This window comes from Schistocerca americana, chromosome 4 (genome assembly GCF_021461395.2).
Source record: "Schistocerca americana isolate TAMUIC-IGC-003095 chromosome 4, iqSchAmer2.1, whole genome shotgun sequence".
In the NCBI taxonomy this organism is placed as follows: Eukaryota; Metazoa; Arthropoda; class Insecta; order Orthoptera; family Acrididae; genus Schistocerca; species Schistocerca americana.
This window is the reverse complement of record NC_060122.1, coordinates 130,286,949-130,300,656: the sequence shown is the minus strand read 5'-3', so window position 1 is coordinate 130,300,656 and position 13,708 is coordinate 130,286,949.

The window sequence follows — 13,708 nt, the reverse complement described above, 5'->3', positions numbered from 1 at the left end:
TGGTGTCGCCGCCAGACACCACACTTGCTAGGTGGTAGCCTTTTAAATCGGCCGCGGCCCGCTGGTATACGACGGACCCGCGTGTCGCCACTGTCAGTAATTGCAGACCGAGCGCCACCACACGGCAGGTCTAGAGAGACGTCCTGGCACTCGCCCCAATTGTACAGCCGACGTTGCTAGCCATGGTTCACTGAAAATTACGCTCTCAATTGCCGAGATGATAGTTAGCATAGCCTTCAGCTTAGTCAATTGCTACGACCTAGCAAGGCGCCATTTATCCTTTGCTATGTATCTAATGAAGCATGTACAGTAACAAGACCAATGTTCACCAATTGTGGATTAAAGTTAAGTATTCCTGCAGCTACGTACTTTTATTTATAGCATTCATTACGTATCCTGTTTCAGACCTCACGCCAGCCTGCGTGAGCTTAACGCGTGCCTTTCGGCTACTTCCGAGTGGCGTGGCTGTCTTGCTACGCCACTACAGTAACCACTCCGCCACAGGCCATCCGTTATGAACACGTGCTCGATCGTGTTGAAAGATGCAATCGCCATCCCTGAATTGCTCTTCAACAGTGGGAAGTAAGAATGTGCTTAAACCATCAATGTAGGCCTGTGCTGTGGTAGTGTCACGCAAAACAACAAGGGGTGCAAGCCCCCTCGATGAAAACCACAATCACACAATAAAACCACCGTCTCCGAATTTTACTGTTGGCGCTACACAGGTTGGCAAATGACGTTCACAAGGCATTCGCCATACCCACACCCTCCCATTGAATCACCACATTGTGTACCGTGATTCGTCACATCACACAAAGTTTTTCCACTGTTCAATCGTCCAATGTTTACGCTCCTTACACAAAGCGAGGCGTCGTTAGGCATTTACCGGCGTGATTTGTGGCTTATGAGCAGCCACTCGACCACGAAGGCCAAGTTTTCTCACCTTCCGCTTAACATATTACTTACAGTGGATCCTGATGCAGTTTAGAATTCTAGTATGATGGTCTGGATAGATCTCTGGATATTACGGATTACGAACGCCTTCAACTGCCGGCGGTCTCTGTCAGTCAACGGACGAGGTCGGCCAGTACGCTTTTGTGCTGTACGTGTCGCTTCACGTTTCTACTTCACTATCACATCGCAAACAGTGGACCTATATATGTTTAGGAGTGTGGAATTCTCGCGTACAGACTTTTGACATCCAACCACATGACCAAGTTCAAAGTCCGTGCGTTCTGCGAAGCGCCCCATTCTGCTCTCTCTCACGATGTCTAATTACTATTGAGGTTGATGATATGGAGTACCCGGCAGTAGGTGGCAGCACAATGCACCTAATATGAAAAACGTATGTTTTTGGGGTGTCCGGATACTTTTGATCACATAGTATGTCTTCGTAATTTCAGGCTACTATCTATAATTGCCAGACAACGTCCCTCAGGATAAAGAAAGGCATATACTTTTAGTGTAACTTCTTACCCATAACAGTTATCATACAGAAACTTACCCCACCGTAATAGATACAAAGGTGCCGTTTCGACACTGAAAACATCAAAATTCATGGTTGTGCTACATTTTATTACTGAGGTAAATGGCCCTCTGTAGTTTTTTTAAATGGAACCCTATGTTAAATTTTAGCGTAATATCATGGGCTTAAGAAGACGGTTTCAAATATGTGTATATTATAACATGTAGGCGAATAGTTTTTTAGAAACACATATGTTCCCATATCGTGTTCATCCTTCGAAGCGGCATTGTCCAGTGCGACCTTTCCTGTTGGCCACTGACGAGAGAACCTCCCCATCGCACCCCCCTCAGATTTAGTTATAAGTTGGCACAATGGATAGGCCTTGAAAAACTGAACACAGATCCATCTAGAAAACAGGAAGAAATTGTGTGGAACTATGAAAGAAAAACAAAATATACAAATTGAGTAGTCCATGTGCAAGATATGCAACATCAAGGACAGTCTGCGTACAGTACCACCGTGGTCCCGTGGTTGGCGCGAGGAACTGAGGAACAAAAGGTCATTGGTTCAAGTCTTTCCTGGAGTGAAGAGTTTAATTTTTTTATTTTTAGACAATTATCAATGTTCAGGCACTCACACATAATCAACTTCGCTCTCCAAAATTCCAGGACATGCTCAGATTTGCTAGGACATATGCAAGATTTGACGGTCTACACACGGAAAAATTTGAAAACGTTAAAAACATATGTTTTGACAGAGCACAGGAGAAAACTGTGCGACTGTGAAACTGTTGCATTCATTTTTTCCAGTTTATGTGACAAACTCTTATGTTTTCATCACTTTTTTGGGAGTGATTGTCACATCCACAAGAAAACCTAAATCGGGCAAGGCAGAAGAATCTTTTTACCCATTCTCCAGGTGTACAAGTTAGGTGGGTCGACAACATATTCCTGTCATGTGACGCACATGCCGTCACCAGTGTCTTACAGAATATATCAGACGTGTTTTCCTGTGGCGGAATCGGTTGACCTACGACCTTGCGATCAAATGTTTTCGCTTCCCATTGGAGAGGCACGTCCTTTCGTCTACTAATTGCATGGTTTTACGGTGCGGTCGCAAAACACAGACCCTAAAGTTACTACAGTGAACAGAGACGTCAATGAACGAAAGGGCAGATCATAACTTTGCGAAAATAAGTAAACTTTTCCCTCGAGGGCAGACTTGAACCAAGGACCTCTAGCTCCGCAGCTGATCACGCTAACCTCGAGACCACGGCGCTCCTGGGATTACATTGTCCTTAATGTTGCATATCTTGATCATGGACTACTCAGTTTGTATATTTTGCTTATTTTTTTTTCATAGTTCCACATAACTTCTTACTGTTTTCTCGATTTATCTGTGTTGAGTTTTTCAACGCCTATCCACTGTGCCAACTTATAACTAAATCTGAGGGGGGTGCGATGGGGAGGTTCCCTTGTGAGGAACTTTACAGGGAAGGCGTTGGTTTCCTGCTTCCCGACAATGCCGCAAGGTGACGCACGAGGTAGCTGGAGAGAAGGGTATAAATGTGCTGCTGGGGTAATGAGACATCGCATTTCCGTCACAGTTTCTAGGAGCACACACGTACACCAACGAAGAAATGTTAGATATGCTTCTAGTGTACGGTGAAAGCAGAAGACACGCTGTTAGAGCAATAAAGTGACATGGAGAGCCGCATCCTGATCTTGAGCGTCCTACGCGCCAGCTTTTTGCACGTATTTGCAAGAAACTACTTCAATCGGGATCATGGAACGCCATACAGAGGAAAAGGCAGAAAACTGCAACTGGCGAGGTAGATGAAGAGCGCGTTCTAGCGTTGGCGCATAACTACCCTACTGTTTCGTCGCGACGCATCGCTTCGGAATGTGCCATAAGCCCGAGAAATCTTCTACACCTATCGCACCGGCATAGATGTCACCCGTTTCACCTCTCATTACATCAAGCGCTCTCCGGTGTGGATTTGGAACGGCGCCAGGAATTTTGCCGATTTGCTCTGCAGCGCTCCGAAGATGACCCAACGGTTTTTCAACGGGTGCTTTTTACTGATGAAGTGATTTTCACCAACAACGGTAATATGAATTTCCATAATATGCATTATTGGTCAATAGAAAGCCCTCATTGGCTTTGCCAGGTACAGTATCAGCAACCGTGGAGTTTTAACGTGTGGTGCGGCATCATCGGAAATGTCATCGTGGGGCCGTACGTCATTCCGGGTATACTAAAAGGCGATAACTATGCACAGTTCCTGCGAAACGTTCTACCCATTTTGCTGGAAGAGGTACCACTAACTGTGCGTCAGTGCATGTGGTTCCAACATGATGGCTGTCCTGCTCGCTCTTCCCGTGTGGCTACAGAGCTGTTAAATGAGTTCCCAGATTTTCTGATAGGACGACGTGCTGAAGTGAAGAGGCCAGCCCGGTCTCCTGACCTGACCCCTCTTTTTTCTGTGTGGAGCAATCAAACATAAAGTGTATGCTCAACTACCATCTACACCATGCAATATGAAGCAGAGTATCATCGAAGCGCGCGCTGATATCTCACGTGACACCGTAGTAGCCGTTCACAAATCATTGGAACGGCGGCTACAAATGTGCATTGCATTAGAGGGGAAGCATGTTGAGCACATGCTTCGGTAAATATTTGTATCATGTATAGTATGTATTTTGCATCTTTGTGTGTATTTGCTTCGTATTGTCATCAATAGTAAATAATTTCAAATAAAAAACAAATACATAAGAAATAATTGTGACCAATAAGAGCCTCCTTATTTACATTTGTATTTCTGTTGCTCAAAATGTATTAACATTGTAGTATTTTAATACTGTATATTGTGGTATGACAGTTGTCAAATAACTGAATAATATTTGCGCGACGTCATAAATTAATTTTTGCGCAAATTATCGCCGTATGTATTACTATTGTCGGGTAAATGGGCGTGTTTGTGTAAGAACGGTCTCGCGACGTTTACCATGTACTCTACACAATAGGAAATGTCGCATTGGACAAAGCTGCTTCGAAGGACGAACACGATGCGAGAACATATCTGTGTCTCAAAAACTATTCGCCTAAATATTATAATATTTACATATTTGAAAGCGCCTTTTTAAGCCCAACATGTTACGCTAAAATTTAACATAGGGTTCCATTTAAAAAATAAACAAAGTTGCCTTCGTATCTCTGTAATAAAATATAGCACAATCATGAAATGTGATGTATTCAAGTAGCCCCTGTCCCTGCAATTCACTGTCCAAACGCCATCTTTATATCTATTGCGGTTGGGGAGAAACAAGGGGTGTTATGACTTAGCTGTCTCACTCTGTGTATGTATATGAACAGTCCCACGTCCTACTATTGTCTTTACTCATACCCACTAGATAACATTCATGATATCTTACTAAGTCCGACTTGCACAGCATTTAATATTTCTTACTCTCCTTATTCTTTTTTCCTCTGGTCTGAAGTCATCTTCTTAAGTCTAAACTTTCCTTTCTCCCATCGATATTCTGATTGTTCACACATCTTAAACACCTCTTAACTTAGGTAGCTTGTAGGATTTTCTATCAATCTGTGCACCTAATTCTCTTCCTTCTGAGAGTACTTCTCTGTCGGTGGGATTGTTCATTATCATTTTCTCATTACTGCGTATATTACATTCCTTTATTCATACCCATACCCCTGTCACAATCCGAATGATTGTAAAATTAGTAATTAGGTCACCCTGGCCTTACAAAGTTGGGCACTTTTGACTTCACTGCCCCATAGCGTTCCATACCTTCGGATGTGTTCTATATTATAGAGTCCTTTGTACCCTTTAGTTTCAGGATCCCTTAAAATATTACCCCTTCACTGCTAGTACTTCCCATGGACTACAGCTGAGCAATTGACTACAGTTATATGACGAACGTTTTGGTACATGCTCTTTTTTAAAATAGCCTTCCTCCACATGCCTGATTACACTATTGTCTGTAGATTTTTTAAGGTATATAAGCACACAATTTTAGACCAGCATTCTACTATTACTAGCATATACCCCACTCCATCATGAGCAACGGACCATAAATGTCGAAGATGCACTAATCCCACACATCTTCAGGAATTATGGGGAAAAGCTTAACAACCCCAAAGTGCCAGAGATGTTTGCCTTTTGTGACAGCAAAAGTGCGCCAGGTCTGGGCTCTCACTGTTGTGCCCCAGATTTTTACAGAAAAAGAACTTATACATCTGCATCATGCACTTTTATATTACACATGTTTGTATGCAGAATGGTCATTGTCATCTACTTCACTCATTAACTGTTGAGATATACATTAATTACTTTTTGTTATTGGTTTTAAAACTGATTGGCTTACCATGTAAAGTACAGTTTTCGATGTCCTCTCTGTTCACTGACCTTTGGCTGTACTGCAGCGAACGGCAGGCTGTCTTCCATTGTGCGTTACTTGCCGCTCCGTACATGAAACAGAAATCAAACATTTTTATCCATCCTATTAAAACATGAAGTGATTATCAATTAGCGTCGACAACCTTAATACTTCTCTCCATGAATCGCCGTTGCGGGAAATAAGTAGCGCAGTTTCTACATCGTCGCACTACACATGTCATTTTCAATGAACAAACTAAATCTGAAAAATCTTGAGGGGATTTAAGTCACTCGTAAAATGGCTGTCTGTGCGTTGACGGATTATCCGCAGTTTCCTAATGCTCTGAAAGCGGGGACGTACCAGGAAGCTTCCATTGACTGTGAATCTAGCGTCATACTTCAGTTCCTCCTCACAGAGAGTAATATGAAGTCTAAAAATTATGCTTGGTTACAGCTGACATGATTGATGTTACATTTATAGTTCTAGAACGGTATAGGAGCTTACAGCACGACTAACTGCTAAATAAAATAGATATAATGTCATATGTAAAGAACATAAAAAAAAGGAAACCGACTGAACAGTTTAACTGCACTGCAATAAACAGAAGTGAGGATCCACTTCATACATCATGAATGCAACACTAAATCAGGCAGGTGTAGACTGGATAACTGATTAACGTAAAATCTATGTGCAGACGACAATAGTAATAGTTATTGAGAAGATAATAGAACTCCATTCAGGGAAAAATGAAACCTTCAAGAGTTTACAATGACTCAGTTTGCAATAAAGTTAAATTTAATACAAAGAAAACAAATATAATTAATTCAGTTCAAAGAGGGAATGTGATCTCTAGATTCAATGTAGTTAGTATCTCTGTAGACTGCCTAAAAAACACAAATTTTCTGAGAATGAGTATTGATACTCAGCTTAACTAGTACAAACACGCATAGATCCTAGCAAAATTAAAGCCATCTACATGTTATGCCCATAGAGTTCCCTCATCGGTGGGTGACTGCCAGGTCTTCGTCACATGTTACTTGTATATAGGCTAAATACTTGGACATGGTATTATATTTTGGGAAACAGATGCACAGAGTATGAAGAAAGTTTTCAACTCACAAAAAGGCATAACAGTAACCAAAAATTGTAATTTGGCTCATTGTGATGGTCCGTTCAAAAGCATTAATAATTTTGGCCAGATTGAGTATATTTACATCAGTTATGCACTTAAAAACCACCTTGGTAATTTACGTTTGATTCCAGTGGGAAACATCTGCTCAACAACCACAGTGTTAATGTAAACAAGAAAAATGACAGCATCCGTTGTAAGAGGTATGAAATCATTTATTACAGCATATCGATTTCACATATTATAGCCTCAATGCGGCATCAATGCAGAACGCATGGCAGCTAACTAACTAAAATGTTAATTTTCAGCTATGGGCGTCTGTCTGACGCCTTACCCCCCTGAACCATGGACCTTTCCGTTTGTGGGACAGCTTGCGTGCCTCAGCGATTCAGATAGCCGTAACGTAGGTGCAGCCACAATGAAGGGGTATCAGTTGACAGGACAGTCAAACGTGTGGTATCTGAAAAGGGGCTGCAGCCTTTTCAGTAGTTGCAAAGGCTACAGTCTGGATGATAGACTGATCTGGCCTTCTAACACTAACCAAAATGGCCTTGCTGTGCTGGGACTGCGAACTGCTGAACGCAAGGGGAAACTACAGCCGTAATTTTTCCCAAGGTCATGGAGCTTTACTGTATGATTAAATGATGATGACATCCTCTTGGTTAAAATATTTGCATGGCAAAATAATGCTCCATTCGGATCTCCAGGCGGGGATTAGTCAGGAGGACGTCGTTCTCAGGAGAAAGGGAACTGGTGTTGTATGGAATGGGGCGAGGTATGTCAGATCCCTTAATCGGGCAAGTAGGTTAGAAAATTTAAAAAGGGCAATGGATAGCATAAAAATAGATGTAGTGGGAATTAGTGAAGCTCGGTGTGACGAGGAACAAGACTTCCAGTCAGGTGAATACAGGTTTATAAATACAAAACCTAATACGGCTAATGTAGGACGTTTAATAATGAGTAAAAAATATAGGAGTATGGGTAAGATACTACCAGTAGCATAGTGAATGCATTATTGTGAAAAGATAGAAAAATGGTTCAAATGGCTCTGAGCACTATGGGACTTAACTTCTGAGGTCATCAGTCCCCTAGAACTTACAACTACTTAAACCTAACTAACCTAAGGACATCACATACATCCATAGCCCGAGGCAGGATTGGAACCTGCGACCATAGAGAAAAGATAGACACTAAGACCAGGACTACAACATTAGTACAAGATTATGTTCCAACTAGCTCGGCAGGTGACGAAGAGATTGATGAAATGTATGGTGTGATAAAAGAAATTTTTCAGATAGAAAGAGGAGATGAAAATAGTCATGGGTGAATGGAATTAGATAGTAGAAAAAAGAAGAGAAGGAAACGTGCTAGGTGAATATGGAATGGGGGTCAGAAACAAAAGAAGCCACCTGCTAGAATTTTGCACGGAGCATAACTTAATCACAGCATTGCTACCATCTGGTTAGCCGGATGTATGAGGTAGGTGAAATACCCTCAGACTTCAAGAATAACATAATAATTCCAATCCCATATAAAGCAGGTGTTGACAGATGTGAAAATTACCGAAATACCAGTTAAATAAGTCACAGCTGCAAAATACTAACGCGAATATCTTACATACAGATGGAATAACTGGTGGAAGCCGACCTCAGGAAAGATCATTTTGGATTCCTTAGAAATGTTGGAACACGTGAGGATCTATACTGACCCTACGACTTATCTTAGAAGATAGATTAAGGAAAGGTAGACCTACGGTTGTAGTATTTGTAGATTTAGAGAAAGCTTTTGACAATGTTGATTGGAATACCCTCATTCAAATTCTGAAGGTAGCAGGGGCAAAATACAGGGAGCGAAGGCTATTTAAAATTTGTACAGAAAGCAGATGGCAGTTATGAGCCTAGAGGCATCAAAGGGAAGCAGTGGTTGGGAAGGGAGTGAGACAGGATTTTAGCCCATTCCCAATGTTGTTCAATTCTGATGATATTGTGCAAGCAGGAAAGGAAACATAAGGAAAATTCGGAGTAGGAATTAAAATGTGTGGAGAAGATTTTAAAACTTTGATGTTCGCCGATGACATCGTAATTCCGTCAGAGACAGAAAAGGATGTGGAAGAGCAGTTGAACGGAATGGACAGTATCCTGAAAGGAGGATGAAAGATGAAAATCAACAAAAACAAAACGAGGACAATGTAATGTACTCGAAGTAAGTCGGGTAATGCTGAGGGAATTAGATTAGGAAATGAGACACTTACAGCAGTAGATGAGATTTGCAATTTAAGGAGTAAAGTAACTGATGATGGTCGAAGTAGACAGGATACAAAATGTAGACTGGCAATGGAAAGGAAAGTGTTTCTGAAGAAGAGAAATTTATTAACATGGGTATAGATTTTAGTGTCAGGAAGTCGTTTCTGAAAGTATTTGTATGGAGTGTAGCCATGCATAGAAGCATGGAAGATAAATAGTTTTGAGAAGCAGAGAATAGAAGCTTTCGAAATGTGGTGCCACAGACGAATGTTGAAGATTAGATGTGTAGATCATGTAAATGATGAGGAGGTACTAGACAAAATTGGGGGGGAAGAGGAAATTGTGACACAACTTGACTGGAAGATGGATCAGTTGGTAGGACATGTTCTGAGGCATCAAGGGATCACTAGTTTAGTATTGGAGGGCAGCTTGTAGTGTAAAAATCATAGAAGGATATCGTAGAGGGACACCAAGAGATGAATACACACAGCAGATTCATAAGGATATACGGTGCAGTAGATACTGGGAGATGAAGAAGCTTGCACAGGGTAGAGTAGCATGGAGAACTGCATCAATCCAGTCTCTGGACTAAAGACCACAATAACCACAACAACTTGACGCCTTATTTATGTTTTAGTATTTGCTTTATTACACAAGTCTTCAAGACTTTAATATCTGCATTGAAGCTGGTCACACAGTGACTCAAATCGATTTTCTGTAGTAAACAATTACAAGCCTCTTACGACTAATGCTATCTTTTTTCTTGTTTGCAACTTCGGTAATTACTGTACACACAACTCTGTAACCTGTTTCAGGTGAATTACTCATGCCTGTTAAATAGTTGTTAGAATCATATGAGAATGAAAGAATGGAACAATAATTGAAATATTATAGAAGTTTTATTTTGTATAGTATGTGTAACTAAAAAGAGTAAGTTCAGTACAATTTTTGTAGATGAAGGGTTAAACTCAAATACATGCTAATAAGTTACCAATGAATAAAAATTGTTAGTGAAATACAAAAACCAATGAGAATACAACTTAAAAGAATAAATATAGTTTCTCTTGGTGTGGACGATTTATGGCAGGTAGATGTAGTAGAAATTAATTCAGATAGTTTAAAATGAATTTCAAAAATTAATAAAGGCTAGAAGTATTCATTAGCTATTATAGATTTTTTCAAAATTTGTTTCGGTTTTACCAGGAAAGAGATGCAACACTTAAGAATGTAGTATATCCTTTTGAAAAAATATTCAGTGAAGTGTGCAGTCCAAAAACTTTACAAAATTTATATAAAAAAGAATTTTAAGAGTTAATGATAATATATTGTTAATCATTATTTGACTTTTACAGAGATAAAGGCATCTGATGTTGAAAATTTTAACAGAACACTTAAATTAAAGGTGTGAGAAAAATTTTCTCTTCAAGTAACTTATTTCCAAATTAGTCGATGAATATAATAACACAAAATATTCAACAATAAAAGTAAAAACTTATGGAAGTTAATGAAAAGTATTATAAACCAGCTGTCGATGTAGGTAAGGAGAAAAATAAATTGAAAAAGTGATAAAGTTAGAACCAGTATATTTACAGTATTTTTTGCAATAAGATATACTGCTAACTGGCCAACAGAGCTTTAATCTGTTATTCATTCTAATCCAGTCACGTATAAAATAAGATGAAGGGTGAAGACGTAAAACGAAATTTATATGATCAAGAATAACGAAAAACTAAATGTCCTGGTGTATATCTTGTTGAAAATCTTCTGACTAAGAAAGAGTATATATTAAATGGTAAGGGTTTGCTAATTAAGATTTTATTTGGTAAATAAAGGTAAAACAGTTTCATAAATTTTAAATATAATTTCTAATGTTTTAGTGTATCAATCAGTATGAATAAGAAAATCATATCTTTCATATTTTATATCCTTATATTCTCCTAATGATGAAAATATATCTAATTTCATAAATTAATGAACTGCCAAAATGTGAATTATTTATACAGTTTCATTAGAGAAGAAATCTATGTTATTTTTGAATACTTCTAAAAGCAATATACTGTGAAACGATTATTCTTGACATATTTGTTGTCTCTTTCCATATCTTTCCCATCCCCTTAATTTTATTTCCTTTCGAGTCTGTAAGTTCTCTGAATGTTGCTTTAACCACTTTATTTGTACCTGGATTTGTCCATATATTTCAGAAATAACTGAGGCTAATTTCCCTATACTAAAATTATCTAACACAACAGATTTATTTCATGTATTTTACTTCCAACTTCAATTGTACAACAAGTTTTGTTTGATATAAATTGGATGAAATCCTGTAGGTTGTTTGGTTGGTATTTTACATCTATGACAATTTATTAAATCCACATATTTATTCGTACCTAAACAGATATATTCGAAATAATTCTTAGATTATTAAAGTGCATTTGATAGATTTCTTTATCGGTATTATCTGTATGTACACCAAAATATTTTTAACTATGTTTGCAACTAATTTGTTGTTATAATGTTCTTGAAAGATTACTTAAAATATTATTACTTAGTCTACCACTCTTACTACTAGAAGATCCACCTTTTAAACACAATTTAGATTGAACTCCACAAAATTGTAAAATAATTTTCCTTTGCACAATGTTTAGTTGTGGCAATGTAAATTATCTCTTCAAAATAATTTTGCTTTGCACAATATTTAGTTGTGGCAATGTAAATAATCTCTTCATTTCTCATTTCTATGTTGTTACTTACTAAATCTCTTAAATTTGAACATTCTTTATTTCTTCTTCTGATTCTTTTTCTTTTATTTTTCATTTATTTTGGAAAACTGTAGCTTGTTGTTAAATTAATTTTTGGCTTTGTTTTTCTTTATATTCTGCTGTATATTTCTGATAATCAAATAATATTTTTCAAGATTCATATAAAATTTCCTCACAGATTTATTATTTTGTTTATTCATTGCATTATTGATTCTTTAAAATTTTCAATAGATAATTTCTACCTAGTGTATTTTTGTTACTGGTCGATAGTTCATCTTCAAGAAATCCAATATGGTAGGTTTTTTTTCTTGAGGAGTCTCATAATTGCTTTTATCCCTTATAAAAACTGTATTATTCAAGGTATCGTAATTCCTGAAATTCTTATTAGTAAAGTATAAAATATCATTAGTAATACATATGTTTTTCTTCAAAAAAGAAATTAAATGAAATATCTGTAACACATCTTCCAAAATTCAGCTGATTTCTTCTTTAGAATAAATTCAGACACATTTATCACAGCTGTTTGTGAACTAGTGACGACTTCATTTGCTCTATTTGGAAATAGATCTACTTATTACAAATATTTTTTATTAAAGTTCTTATTTTATTTTATTTTTCCAGAGGGTACACTCATATGCAAAGATATTCCATAGCAGAAAGTCTTGAAATTCTTTTTATGGTTAATGAATTCGATATTATTATAGGAAATAAATTTTTAGCTCCTGAAAATCTTTGGGAATGAAGTATACAATCTATATTATTGCATGCGGCTAAAAATTTTCATATTTATTAAGTCCAATAAAAATTACTTATTGTAAAAGGCGAGATTATATAGTCTACATGTAATCAAACTGTAATCTAGATCTAAAAATTTTGACCTGAAAGGTTATTCTAAACTTAGAAAAGAACAACTTATTTATCTCATTAATAAACATAATATTATTGAAGAAATGAATGAGACAACAAAGTGAAAAATTATACTGTAAATTAATGACGAGCTCAAAGACAAATACACTGGAAATTAAAGGATATTCTAAAATGGAAAAAGATAAACTTATTGCAATGATTAATTATGTTATTGTTGTTGTGGTCTTCAGTCCTGAGACTCGTTTGATGCAGCTCTCTATGTTACTCTATCCTGTGCAAGCTTCTTTATCTCCCAGTACCTACTGCAACCTACATCCTTATGAATCTGCTTAGTGTATTCATCTCTTGATCTCCCTCTACCTTTTTTACCCTCCATGCTGCCCTCAAATACTAAATTGGTGATCCCTCGATGTCTCAGAACATGTCCTACCAACCAATCCCTTCTTCTTGTCAAGTTGTCCCACAAGCTCCTCTTCTACCCGAATTCTCTTCAATACCTCCTCATTAGTTATGTCACGTACCAATCTAATCTTCGGCATTCTTCTGTAGCACCACATTTCGAAAGCTTCTATTCTCTTCTTGTCTAAACTATTTACCGTCCACGTTTCACTTCCATACATGGCTACACTACATACAAATACTGTCAGAAACGATTTCCTGACATTTAAATCTATACTCAATGTTAACAAATTTTTCTTCTTCAGAAATGCTTTCCTTGCCATTGCCAGTCTGCATTTTATATCCTCTCTATTTCGAGCATCATCAGTTATTTTGCTCCCCAAATAGCAAAACTCCTTTACTACTTTAAGAGTCTCATTTCCTATCTAATTCCCCCAGCATCACCC